General features: G+C 45.1%; 2 long non-coding RNA genes across 2 annotated transcripts; both read right to left on the bottom strand.

Annotated features, from left to right (window-relative positions):
• Nucleotides 1-10,605: 10,605 nt before the first annotated feature.
• LOC144151903 (uncharacterized) lies at nt 10,606-12,195 on the bottom strand. The gene is made up of 3 exons (XR_013319001.1): nt 12,110-12,195; nt 11,901-12,023; nt 10,606-10,874 (listed from the first exon to the last, which is right to left on the bottom strand). It is a non-coding gene; the product is annotated as an uncharacterized LOC144151903 (long non-coding RNA).
• Nucleotides 12,190-13,875, bottom strand: LOC144151902 (uncharacterized). The gene is made up of 3 exons (XR_013319000.1): nt 13,767-13,875; nt 12,443-12,611; nt 12,190-12,247 (listed from the first exon to the last, which is right to left on the bottom strand). It is a non-coding gene; the product is annotated as an uncharacterized LOC144151902 (long non-coding RNA).
• Between the last annotated feature and the right edge of the window lie 748 nt (nt 13,876-14,623).

Raw genomic sequence — 14,623 nt, 5'->3', positions numbered from 1 at the left:
TCAAACGTCAGCACGGTTCATGGCTGGTCGGAGCCTTAAATGACGTCACGTTTTCACGGTTAGGTAGGCCCACTTTGAGCCGGACAAGAGAGCAAAAATAAGCGACGCGGTATCACGTATGAACCACTCTGTAAATCTCGCCCCTTGTCGTGACCAAGAGACCAGCTACGCGCCGTTGACGTGTTTATCGCTTTGAAGACTGCTCATGCGTCTTGATCCTGAAACGCCGAGGACGACCGTGCTTCTAGTAATTCCCTTTTGTTTAGCTTTCTCTCTCGTCCCCCCCCCTCGGGCACCAAGAAGGGCAACACCTGTAACCCTTGGCTCGTATTTCGGCGCGCTCGTTTCCTCAATTTTGTTTCATTAGCGCCGTACGTGAGGCGTGACGTCCGTGAGATTCTGTTTCGCACACGTCCTAGTCGTGGAGCCCGAGAAAGCCAACTCGTCCATGACTTTCTTTGCCGCTTGCTTCTTTTACACGCAGGCTGGAGCAGAAGAAAGCCGGAATCAAGGTGCGTGCTCACACGTGCGCGTGCGCCGCTTCCTTCCTTCTCGAAGCGCCGGGTAAGGACGGTAAACAAGCGTCGTGCAACGCCCTCCCAGATGACGCCCACAACTCCGCTCCGCTGAAGGAGACATCCTTGGAGAGTGCGCGCGTGCCTGCATCGATCTTGGGGTTGCGGATTGGCAAATCTTTCGGAGGAGAACACCCGATGCCTAGGCCACCAAAGCTTCTAAGGCCAAAGCCTTGTGAGTCCCATGAGTTGAAAAACCGGACGTTGACAGCGGATGGTACCAAAACGCCTTGCGAAGCGCAGCGCGAGGGGAGAACGCGTGACGGCACGTGAGGACAACAGGTACCCCACAGTTACAAAAAAGGCCGGCTCTGGAGAAGCCGGAGCATGAGGTGAACATTAATGCGTTGATATAACCCTAAGCAAAATATAACTTCACTCTGCGTACGTATCGCATGGGGAAACCGGGCTGCTTCCGCATTTAAAGCACGTCAGGAAACTTAAACGCCCTGAGTAATTTTAAATCTACAGATTTATAGCGCTTTACCTTATTTGATACGACGTCATCTCCTTTGGCGGGGGCCCCCAATAGTAATATTAAATGTCATCCATTGACCAATGATAGGAACTATAGCGGCATAACCGTAACCGTTCTAAACAATGTTATATTTATGTATCTCTGCAGTAAACGACTTCATCGTGTTCAGTTCCCCCTTTCAGAAATATATGCGCCGCGACATTTCTTTATTCAGTTTTTCTTATTTCCTGTAGCCAATAAAATATTTCAGCCCATCATATGTCCTGTGTGATGTTTTGCTTTCTTCTATAAGTGTTTGCGCTGCTAAAAGGAGTGCTTTCTTCAAAACTCGTTTGCTGAAACAGTTAAAGATTCGCTTCTTGAATATGTCGGCGAGAAGGGTGGGTGCAGCACTTCAATAAAGATTTGCCCACCCCGCAACTCCAAATATAAAATCACACAAAAAAATCACTCAACTTGTAAAGGCCGCTCCTCTCCACACACGGACGTACTGCGATAAAGCACCAAGAAGAAGTGCGGGGTAGTACGCACCTCAGCGTTTGCATCGTGAAAGGATTTGTGGAAATTTCACGGGAAGCACTCGCCTTGGCGGCTTGCTGCAACAAAGCATTTTGTAGAAAATTTAGTACCAGTAGTCGCCTTCGTGTGCAATGACATTAGCGCAATGCGCACAGCGCGCAGCAGACCCACTGATATTGGCTACGACGCCATACCGAGCCGCTGTGAAGTATTAACAGCTACCGCTGCAAAACTGTAGACCACACGAACTAGGCATTAGCCTGACGTCCACCTTGCTGTCCCCGTGTGAAACGGCAGAGCTTGCAGCGTATAAAACCCGGAATGATTTGCCGTTTCCCCATTCGTGACGAGCACGACAGTAAGGAGCCTATCTCCAGGCAGGTCTTCCCAGAAGCAGGACACATAGTCATAACACAAAATAATAATTCTAGTATGGACGTTACAGCGTGCTTTGTCCTCTTTTGAACCGTTATAACCAATCGCCGCGTTAGGTAACCTAAGCACATTTCTCCGTTGGTATACATCAACTCCTACCCTCACACAACTCCACGGTTGGCGATCATATAACCGGTTCATTGTGAAGCACGCAGCAAATACGAAAAGCTGTTGTCCTTAGGAGCTCCTGCAATCTGCGCAACGATATGGGATGGCCACTAAGATTGTTTTCAGCCCGTCAGCCCGTCGTACAAGGGACAGGGAGGAAAGAAACTCACTCAGTCAGACATGATGCGTCAAGTGACGAAATCACCCGGCAGTGTTTGCGGTGCTGCACACGCCATGCTTGCGACAGCCGCCAGAACCCCGCAAACGCAAGAAACAGCAGAAATGCGGACGACGCTAAAGCGTCGCCTCCAAGCGTGGAATGCGATGGGGCTGTTCTGCAGTAGTGTATTTCTGCAAAAAAATAACTTCGCATTTTAAATTCATCGTTTACCTATTTACGAAATAAATACAATCAAACTCATTACATTCTGAAAAGCAGTAAAATTAAGTAAAGGAGTACCAACACACTTCAAAAAGGAATGTGAAAGGAAACGCGAAGTGGCCTTAGGGCGTCTGCCTTGATTCTCGCAAACACGTTTGCTAGTTCTATAACCAACTTAACAACGTGTGGTAATGAGCTAGTTTGTCCTCTATCATAGGCGACCGCGAAGCACAACAAAGTAAGATGAAGGACGTGACATAAAAGGGCAGGCGTTATAAGGGCAGCGCCTGTCCTTGTATGTCACGTCCTTCGTCCAATTTTTGTTGCGCTTCACGGTCGCCTATGATTGTACTTGCAAGCTCACTGCCGTTTTGCATGCATCGATCTCCTCACATAACGACGGGCATCTGCTATTAAAACTCCTAATGTGATAGGATAAATTTGTAAGCGAATTAACGCGCACTGACCTACTTGTTGTCATGCGGAACATATTTCATCGCCAGTGAAGTCGACACGTTCAGGTGTGGGGAAAAGGCGGCACGGCTGAAGCGACACGTTAAACCGACACAACACACGTCATCGTCACATTAAGAACAACAATTTATTTGCGGGGAAAATTGTCGTAGTCAGCAACGGTCATCCCGCTATTCGCTAACATCATTTCTTCGCTCGCCTTATGAAAGGGAATTACAACAGATATTTTTCTGGTAGACAATGCCGGGCAGAGGACTATTCCTGTATTCTTTTTCTGTTTGCATGAACGAAGACTACCGGGTCACGTAAGATTTCGACGAACGTCTCACAACTTCGCTTCTTCATAAAAGTTCCAGAGTACTGTATTTGCACGATTCTAATGCGCCCCCGATTGTAACCCGCAGTATAATTCAAAACCCTGAATCTAAAAAAATATCTCGGCCCCGATTCTACCACGCACAGGAAATAATGCCCTTAACAGATCCCTCAAAACTGCGTAAAACGTTTAATTGAATCTAAATCGGCACAAGCTGTGGGCAGCGAAAACTCTTTCACGAAAACGACTCCGTCCGGGACGCCTTATGCGCGGGACGCTGCCGGTACCCTACCGTTCCCGCCCAGATTATTACTCTGCGTTGAAACGAAGTCTCCATCATTCATTGAGGCACTTCGCTTCGGCTTCGGTTTCGGAGGTGTCGGTTTTGAGGTTTTTGAGTTTCGAGTCCGATTGTAACGCGCCGGCATTATTGAACGCCTATTTTCATAAAAAAGAGGTGCGCAATGGAGTTGCGCAAATACGGTGTCTCCTCAGCATATTCTTATAATATAAGAATGCCAGAGTGCTTCTTTTGTCTTTTGACTAGGCTCGTCGACGAGTCTTCTGGTGTTGCCGCTAAACCACAACTTCGACATCGTACTCACCGCAGCCGCTAATTGTTGCGGAATCACTGCTGCTGCACTGCATTCACAGAAGCTGATGGCGTACAAGGACAGCGGGCGAGATGTTTCATGCGCACGATTCTCATTGTGTGTGTGTGTTGGCTTTTTTTTTTTTTTTGTGGCGCAAGCGCTATGAAGTACATCGCGGCCAACAGGAATCGGGCGCACCCAAGGTCAGCTGTCTTGTGGACACCTCTTGCGGACACCAGCCGGGTGCGCCATTTGTGGACGCCAGCCGAATACGCGCTTCTGATTAGCTAGCCAAGTGACGCTGTAGTGTTGAAAATTGGGGATTCGAAGGAAGCAACTTTGGTTTAGAGTAATCCGAGACTACGACAAAACAAACATCCACGGATGGCTGTGGCGCGTTCAGTAGTGATGCGTCTTGGATGGAACCAGCGCGGACAATACGGGACGCAGAGAAGAGCACACAGGACAGACGCTGGTCTAACAACTGACTTTTATGACGATGAGAGGAAATATACAGTGGGACCTCGTTATAACGAACACTGATATAGCGAATTATCGGTTATAGCAAACTAAATACAGACTTTGGTTGGTCACGCTTTATTTCAAGGACACTTATTTTTTTTATAACGAAACTGAAACCGTGAGAGCCGCGTGATATCGGATATAACGAAGAAATATTTGAACAGGAGGCTGAGAAGGTAATAGGAAAAATGAAAAAAAAACCGTAGTCCTAAACTACAGAAGTATAAAGGCCCTTTATTTCATGTACACTGTGGAAAACTTCATCCTGCTCAGGGCTGTGAGTATGCACCAGACGAAGATCACATCCTTCACCAAACAAATAAGGACGCAGTCCTGTTTTGTCAAGAGAGAGAGAGAGAGAGAGTAAACGTGTTTATTGCGAAAAGCAATGGGGAGGAGTCCTCAGTCCAAGACCCCTTGAGCTTTCCCCGCCTCAACAGCCCTCAAACCAGCAGGCGTTGTGAAGTGAACTCCGCTCTGCTGTAATTGTACGTACCCATGGTCCGGTTCATTGGGTTTGAAATGCGACAACGAGAAAGGTAAGGGTTACCTTGTGCATAGTGGGTTCGAAGCCTTGAAAAATGCTTTTCTGTATCAAGTATTTTTGCGCGAGCCAGATTGTCCATTTGTTATAGCCGATTTTCACCTCTGCTGTTATAACGAATATCGGTTATAACGAAATAATTTGCTGTCCCGATACTACTTCGTTGTAATGAGGTTCGACTGTATAGGCAAAAGAAACCGTTACACCCGCAAACAACAAAAAAATGCAAAAAACCACTGCTCGGAAAGGTACTAAAGAAGCAACATAGAGAGAAAGCGAACTAATACAGTCGCCAAAAAGCAATTATGAGGCCCTCATATATGCAATCTCTTTTGAATGGAGCAACACACTCGCCTGGCTTACGCACGTGTCTTCCCAGTCCGCAATGCATTTCCAACTTGCCACACTTGCAAAATTCCGCAATAGTGATGCGTCTTCTTTGTGTGTAAAAAGGCCTTCGAAACACGCGAATTTTATTTTCTTTATATTATTCAGCGCAACACTTCCCTCTCGTTGCCCTCTCGCCTCAGAGGAATCGTTCGGAGGGATGGCACCCCCACGTGCCGCTAAACGGGCGGAAAAACTATCAGTGTAGGCTGCTTGATTATCGGGCAACGCTCGTGGCTGCTGTTAGCCACAGTCTCGTGATTAGGAGCAAGGACACACACAGATAAAGTCCCGTGACTGCCCAGTAAAGCAAGACACATCAGTCTGGCGTAGTAAAGCTGGTAACTTTTCATTGAGTCCTTGTGTAGTGGGGTCCGAAGTTCCGTGTGTTATGTTTATGCAACTTGCATGATATGCGAGCTCCTTATCGCTACTGTCAGTTAGTCCTCCTGCGCGTAAATACTCGAGCATATTTTAAGGGGTGCAGGCATTTCTGTAGTGGCACAGATCATCTTTTTAGTGCTCTCTGAAAAAAAAAAAAAAACTGAGGCAGTGGCAATTGGATTTCCCGCTGCCACTCCCCTTAGAGCCATTCTCGTTCAATTCCCTGCTTAGCCGGTGAGAACACCAGCCTTCCCCCAATGATGTCGGAAACCGATAACACCAAAAAGGAAGAAACTGAACAGACAAGCAACAAAAAACAGCGGAAGGGGGCAAGACGTGTAGATGATGTGTGCGTACTCGCAATATAATGAGCACGAAAATAGACGGCAGCTACCCAAAAAATATATCATAAAAAGTAAAAATACCGACGCAATAACACACATTAAGGTAAGATCAAACCCTATTAAAGCAACATAATACCATAAAACACAATTATACCAAAGATAAAGGCAAGTAAAGGTAACCACCGATAAAACGGGCCGGCGAAGTATAAAAAGCCAAGCTGTGACACCTATGCGCGTCACGTCTGGCGATAGGAGTTGATATTAAATCTAAAAGATACGTAACAAACGCACATTTAGTGTGTTCCGCTGTTTCCTTACATTTTAAAAATATGCTATTAATGCACAAAAGGCTATTCTGACGTCGCACCCTAGGACAGCGTGAGGACTCCGCGTCCCAGGCGATTCTATTTGATCTTAATGTTGCTTTTTCCGCTCCATGGCGAAGGCAGTTGAGAAGTGGGTGGTTAACGTTTTCTCACTATAGCGGCCACACGAACAGCCTCTGTTGAAGTGAGAGGCACACGCGACACGAAAATTATAGTTCCTGCTCGCACGGGATAGCCGATTTGGCCTTACGTGGCGTTGTCCCGACGCAATTGTCACTCAGCAAAAAGAGAGAAGCCGCGCTTGTCTGACCGTTCACGTTTTAAGTAAGTCGCGAGGAATATTTGGCGCAAGGTCGGTGCCCGAAACCGGCTTCAACACACGTGCGCAAAGTTAAGTCACCGGGCAAGGGCCTCGCTCGCGTCTCTCTCACGTGTGCCTCTAGAGTTCAAGGCGATTTCGGGGAGCGATTCACGCAGCCCGATACGAACGCCTGCGGCAAAGCCATTCTAGCCGTCTATATACTCGTCTCTCGAGGGGAAAAAAGAAGACAGAAAGTGGTCTGTTTTTATTTCCACACGCAGAGTAGACCCCTTCCACGAAGAGGAGCGGTCGAAGCAGGCAGCAGAACGGTTATGGATGAGGGGAGAGGGGGAAAGGGATGCGGAGCAAATGTGGAGCAGGCCGGCGGGGCCCACGCAAGCATGCCTCACAGACGCGACCACGCCGTGGCCCATTTTGCATCGAGAATCGCCGCATCGGTTATACAAGACGACTCTCCCGTCCCGGCACTTCCCATAGGATTAGATGATGACGCATCGGCCATGGAAACGCCACGGAGGACAGTTTAATAGGCAATTATCATAATAATAATAATAATAATAATAATAATAATAATCATTATTTAGTATCGTTCATCCCTCGTCATGGTCACCAACACCATCATCATTGTCATCAGTACCGTTAACTTCCGGTTCCGGCTCAACGAAGTCATATCTGCGTGCGATACCGAGAAAAGAATGCTCAGATCTAGGTTCCGTAGGGACTTAAAGGGATTCTTTTATTCTGGGAATAAACGAGAAAAATACGACACGTAGCAAAGAGGGGCGTAGGTAAAAATGGTCTCAGAAAAATTGGTACCGGAAGAAATGGGCCCGGAAGACATGGTCCCAAAGCAAGGTAGAAAAAAATGCTTCCGGAAAAATTGGTCCTGGAAAGTTGGTCAAAAAAAAAAAAATGGGTAGCACAAAACGCGTTTTGGGAGAGGACCGGGGTACGCCTCCTCACTGTTCCGACCGGATCGTGTTTTAGGCAGAAAACATGGCATGAACAGCTAACCTACAACCACGCTTGTGTTGTCCCTTTATGCTATACTTTTTTAAACTTTGGTAGCTCACGTCTCGGGTGCCTGTTGTTCGGGCTACTATCCATGGCACCCATTTTCAGGGGTGGGCGATTGATCTATTAACCTACCAATTAATAGATTAATACATTGTTCGCGAATAAATTCCTTAACCAGTTAATCGGTTGAACTCGCGTGAGGCGAGTAGACGAGATACCAAGTCCCCCAAAACTTTACGTAAGCGTATTTAAAGGTACACTGAAGTGATTTGTAAACATTGCGAAATTACTATAGCGCAAATTGTAGTCCGGAGTCCATAGGCCATTTTTCGACCACTCTGAGTGCGTTTACGCGAATTTATTTAGTAGAAAAATCAATTCGGAAATGCTGTCCTCCTCTCTGCATCCTCGCCCATTTTCTGTGGCGTTTTCGTGTGACGTCAGGAGGAGATGAGCTGGCAATTGGCTGCGCTACTGCACGGCTCGCCGACCTTCCAGCAGGGTCAGTCGGTGAGAAACTCTATGAGTCGGCCCAGCTTTTAGTCCGTCGGCCGCCGACGAGTCGTCGAAATTCGTTCGCTCAATTGAAACTAAGCCACGACACGTTTGTGAATGGAAGAATGTGCCTTTCTTTACTTTGTTAGTTTGTACACTGTATCTAGCTCCAAGTCAAGGTCGCTCCACACACTCTTAATCTGGTTCCACGTAAGATCCACTTAGTAACTGGAACTTTTTTGCAAAAAAGTTCCAGTTTTGGAACCGTGTTCCACATATCCTGAAAATTAAGTGGAACAGTGCCCCACATATTTTTGCATCTAAATTATGTGGATCGGTGTTCCAAATAAAAGTATGCGGATCACTGTTCCAAATAAAAGGGTAGTTTAAGTTACTGGAACATTGATCCATGTAAAATGATTATGGAATTTATCCGGTGCGCCGTTCCAGGTACCTTCAGGCCAGCTGTTTATATAAAACGGTGTTCCTATAGGCATTGGGAAGCTGTCTATGGGACTCCACTTTTCCAATATTTCTGCTTTCCTGTCGGTATACACCGAGGTCATATGCCAGGCTGGCGGATGCATTGGTATCAGCAGGAAACCGCAAGCACCATTTTAACACAGCCTTGATATATGACCCGCAGTGATACCAACAATTGGAAAGCAGAAACCACCGAAGCAGTGTGGTCCCTACAGTTCCCAGCAGTTGCCTATCGGAGCACAGTTCTATATAAAAGTTGGTCTGAGGCACCAAGAGCGGCACACAGTCTTTGGCTTCACCCGCAGAATCCTCTTCTGACTTTCAGCTGCATGTAAAAGAAACAATATACTTGCATTAAAATACGCACGAAACCAACTATTATGACTCATACACTGCTTTTCAATATACTATACAACTTTATTGGGTGTTAGTATGCATACATTTCAGATTTGAATAGCTGTCTATTTTAAATTGCACAGAAAATGACCAACGTACAAGGAATAAATACCATAACGATAACACTAGGCTCCAAGTGGCATTTTCACATATTCACCTTTACTCAAAAACATGGTTAATAAAGACGGTATTAGGGGCAACTGCTTCACAAATAAATAGACGTGTGCGTCTACCGCGGCACTGACACAGACATTATACAACAGTGAGCTTCAAATATGCTGTCTTATCAGATAAACCAAGGTAATTCAAAGACGGAATGACTCATTGCGCTTGCCATACTATGTTTACGCATAACTGTTTGGGAAAATGCAGTTTGCTATTACATTGTAGGGAAAGGGCTAAAAACAAGCCATGCACGGTTGTATTATCACAAACCTACAACAGTGCAGTGCAAGAGTTTAGGAAAACAACGCTCGAGCCAAGATTAACGATAAAACATTTTGACACGAGAGGTCAGATGTGGCAGTATGCCACCATTAAAACATGATTATTAAAGATAGTAGTTTCCTGACACCAGACGTAAGTGTAACATCAAGCTATTTGTAGGCAAAATAGACTTTATGAGCGTCCTGAAAAGGCCTGACTTAAGGCACGTTACTTGCCCAAACAATCTGTAGTTGTTTAAAATTATTCATTCCAAGAAATCTCACAAAAGCCAGCGTGAATCGTATACAATTTTGCAAACCAGGTAGCTGGAAGCATGTTACACATATTAAAATTTAACAAGCAGACTAATTACATACGTCATCAATTCAAGCGGGAACAAGTCAGACATCCTTAAGAAGCAAACAAGCCAGCGTTGAATCATACAGGTGACCAGTTTTACAAAGCAGACTTGAAAGCATTTTTTCCAGCCTCAACATTTTACCTTAGGTGAAATTCACAGTTGCGTGCTATAAAAACCCTCCCGTCTTGCTATCAGTGTAATTGTGACAAAAGCCCTGCTTCTGCCAAGCAAGAAATGCAGCTTTGTTCAAAGAAGAAAACTTGTTCAAGCCAAATACGCACATTTTCAATTCTTCTAGGTCACGGGTGTCAGCTCATATCCGGTACTAAAATTTATCAATGAAGGCGGAAGCCATCTGCGTAAATAATCACTGTCATTTTTGCATCAGCAGCAGCACTGCCATGAAAAAAAATCTCATGAGCTACACTTGAATAATAAGGACGTTACAATGCGGTGCCATGAACTACATTAACACCCACTATAGATTCAAAGGAAGCCTGCGCATTGTGCCAATGATGAAAAATAAGGCACGACTTCAGTGTTCAGTTGACATAAAACTTGCATGTGCCAGTAACTTAAACCTCTTCATCTGATTTCCCCCCCTTCATGCCTTTCATCTGACCTCCTTCATGCCTTTCAAGAGATATTTTAACCTCTACCAATAATTTAAAATCCCAAGTAGAGCTCAACACTTCAACTATTTCAACAGAGACTCCAACTTAAATGACACCAGGCCACTGTCAAACTTCTCATGCTTTCCAAGAACTCCCTGCAAAAGTCCCAAGAACTCTCCAAAGGCACACAACCATATGAACATGATGACACGATGAAAAAGATGACATATGCTGCGAAGAGGATGACCACATCCTGAAGTGACAATGCAGGCGGCGAATCCCTGATGTGTTTCTTGCGGGCAATATTGATGCCGCCAGTCCCTTCTCTCAGAATAACCGGGCCTCGAGAAGACTTACTGCTCACCTCATGTACCTTCAAGGGAACAAGAAAATTTTGTTACAAGGTTGCTTTAAATGAGTGAGTTGCTTAGTCCCTTTCATAACACAGTAATTGATTTAAAATCAGTGATTTCTTGGGTTTTTTCTGGGAGTGCTGCTAGAGGTGAAAGTGCGCTAAACAATATCACCACAGACAATCAATGAAATTGCCCTGATTCTGGAAAGTATCCAACTTTGCTGCCTCGGTATCCTGAATATAAGGTTTTTTTTTATCCCGGAGAGGTTTCGTTTATTAATCAAATAATAATTACTATAATCACCTTTCGGCATTATATTTTACACACCTTCTCTCTGCAAAAAATGTTCTCTGTACTGTATAATGTGCTCCCTAGAATGCTGTAGTGAAACTGGCTAAACGATGTTTCTACCACAAAGAAATAAATGGCCAGTCATAGGAAATCATAAATATCGCACTGTGGCAAAACATTTTTGGAATTAGTTCCCCCTAAAATATTTCCCTCTCGATATGTATTACCTCCATGGTTCGTAGTGGTATGAGGCAGAAGTTGAGCTGACTAATGCTGAAGTAGGCTGTTGCACAATTTTCTTATAAATCGCAACTATAGCACATTTTCTTGCAGACGTCACTTTCTATGCTCTAAACAATTCCCTTTAAAAAATTACTCCTTATTTAACCACCTGTCAAAATCCAATGCAAGCATTACTCATGCTACGCCTGTATTTGGGAGTATTATTGGTGCTACGGGCGTATTAAAAGCGGGAAATTTAAATCGTCAGTTGCCACCGTATTGTTGTAGCAGCAACCACGTTGGGCGTGTCCGTGGTGCTGGCAAAGCACAACTCTCAAGGTGTAAAAGCTAAATATTTACAAAACTAAAATACAAAATAGTGGTTTTTTTGGCCACTGTTGGAGAATCCGTAATAGGCGGATGTGAACACAATGTCCAATATTGGCGTTCACGATGACTTCTTAAGGACGATTTTATAAGGACGAAAAGACCCAGAAATTGAGTCTCGCAAAAACAAAATGCCAGCTTACCCAACCAAAATTAAGACCCGGGTGTTTCTGCCAGGGCAGTCTCAAAGTGCACTTCCAGGAAAGTTTCGCTAACGTGTTCCGAAAAGCTCCTACTGTCACCTTGAGCCACAGGCCAAGCTGTCACTGAAAAGAAGTTTCAAACCATTAGTTATAAAGAAACTACCTAAAAACGCGCCATGAAAGACCCAAAAATGGCAGTGCGTACTTACTTGTAGAATGCAATGATTTCATCCCGTGCAAGAGCTTCAATGTGTTGCCTTCTGCTGATACTTCCAAGAAGGGGTCCAAATAAAATGGCCATATGCATTCCTTGTACCACTGTTTTAGGTCTATCTTCGCCCTATTGCCTAGAAAATAAACAGTACAAAAATATCAGAGAATAAATTTATGCCTCGCTTTACCCAGGGAGCACGAGAAAATATTGAACAATGTCTGATTCGTTCCACGAAAGTAGAATGTATTTTTTACAGCGGAAGCCCTGGTAATCTTTCCTTGCTAAACAATTTGAGATATGAAAATATTTGAACATACTTTAAGCTCACCTGTCCTTGGTCTATGCGAACTGGTGAATATCTGCACAATATGCACAACTCAAAAAGTACTCTTTTGTGGCTTATGAGCTCCACAGGGCATTCATAATCCGCCACACTCTCCCCGACGACCCTTCAGAATGCCAAAGATGTCTTCAGCCAGTGAATGCCACAGCCATGACTTCGCAGGAGCATGGAAAAAAAAGGAAATAATTTGTTTTCTTTTTTCTTTTTGCAGAGGAACAAAAACATTTGTCACAACCTATCAGTGGAGGGCCAAATGTCTCCACAGTCAGCCATATACTCTTTCTGAACCGGTCATAGAGTATGAATACAGAATGTAGCAATCTGCTTTTGCAGTATAATTTCTACGTTCAAATTAGAACAGAAATGGATTAATGTTTGGTGCACATCATGATGCAACAACTTTGCACCCGAGCGTTTTGAAAATTATTCAAACTCTCGAGCTGCCACTGACATTGATAGCATAAAATGGCAGGAATGGATTATTTGTAAACTTACTTTGTGACGTTAAAACTTCTAGTAGTCCACACGTGAGTTTTATGGGTAATTATTCTGAGGTCTCAGGTTACCACTGACATTGACAGCATAGAAACGGCACCACACTTTCTGCGTGTTTCCACCTGCCTTCCCCTCCACAAAAAAAACGTTTTGTTACTACGCTACTGCTCAGACAACCACTTTCCCTTGCATTTCACTACACGTCAGGGAACCAACTAACGTTGACTAGTGTAAATAGACCATCTGAATTCATCGAAGGCATTGGAAGAAACAAGGAACAACTACACACACAGCACAGATAAACGTAAGCAGTGCTGCCGCCAACGCCTTGAACGCACATCAACATTAGGTGGAATAGCGTGATTAGCACAGTAAATTTATGGCTCTCAGAAGACCAACACAACGCAATTAACACGGAAGTTTGAAAATACCGATAAGTCTAAAGACAGACGCTCCGACAAACATGTTGTGCAGTGTGTGCGCATGAGACAATAGCGTGCGACTAACCCGAGAAGATTCAGTACCGCTGACAGGTACAGCAACCGTCAATATACAACTAAGCAACACCACACCATAAGGGGACATGCAGAGTCGAGAAATGCGCGCACCAGCCACTTTCTAAATAGCACTAGCTAACGTACGCAGTCAGAAATGTCAAGCCGACTCCGACCCACAAACACACAAGCTTGAGTGAATAACAGCCGCAAACGTTTCTCGCATCGAACAGGCAGCGGTGCGGCACGTTTATCGGACGCAGTGATGAACAAGTCAAAGAACAACAACCGTTACCAGAACATAAATAAGCAGCACTGACCTTTTTTGCGCCTCCCGGCAAAACTTCACTTCGTCGAACAGTAAATACAGCCCGAGGACATGAAGAAATCCGCAGTTTCACGCCACAACCAAAGTGGTAACCGTTCCCGCCAGTCTGACCGACAGTTCATTTAGTACATCAGGCCAGATCAGGCGCATAACGCGAGCAATCGAGAAAACCGCTATAGAAGGCCACTGGTGGCGCTGCATGCGGACGAACAAAAACTAGCTTCCGTAAACGTTGAGACGTACAGGCGCTGCTGTCGTTAAAAGTGTTCACGCAGTCCCGTTTTTCCCTCATCGTCGTTGTACCCATTGCCGTCCCACTATACTATGCATCAACGCAAGCGGCGCTGCCTTGTATTCTTTCCTCCATGCTGTGAACCATGGAGGAAAGAATTCTTTCCTCCATGCTGTGAACGCATGCGCACGGCATGCCGCACTGAAGTGGTGGTCGTTTCGTAATCGTTTCGGCCAACTTTTTCTTCCTCCGTGCCTTTGGCGATGCACGCCGTGGCCAGTGACCAGTCCGCGGAAGAGATCACAAGCTCGGCACCCTTGATCGCTTATATTTGCTTCGGAAAATGGGAGTAGGCCTCTAAGCGGACGTCTACGCTGCTCTGAGGGTGGAACAAAGAGCTCAGATATTAGCCAATTTAACACGTTAGTTGGGCTAAAGTTGTTTCTCTCCGCGGTTCGTGAGCGCGTGTGGTATGTGTGCATAAACTTTGATGACAGCTTTATTTCTTTCTTTGCAGTGAAAACAAAACGACGCTTCTTTATTGACTGCGTTCTCTTGACAAGTCTTTCCAATACCAATAATATATACTGCGACGCTGTTTGATACCCACGTTATAG

Source organism: Haemaphysalis longicornis, unplaced genomic scaffold, assembly GCF_048455015.1.
Source record: "Haemaphysalis longicornis isolate Haplotype H1 unplaced genomic scaffold, Haemaphysalis longicornis Haplotype H1 scaffold_9, whole genome shotgun sequence".
NCBI lineage: Eukaryota > Metazoa > Arthropoda > Arachnida > Ixodida > Ixodidae > Haemaphysalis > Haemaphysalis longicornis.
The sequence above is the reverse complement of the archived record's forward strand: the minus strand, read 5'-3'. Positions and strand labels throughout refer to the sequence as shown.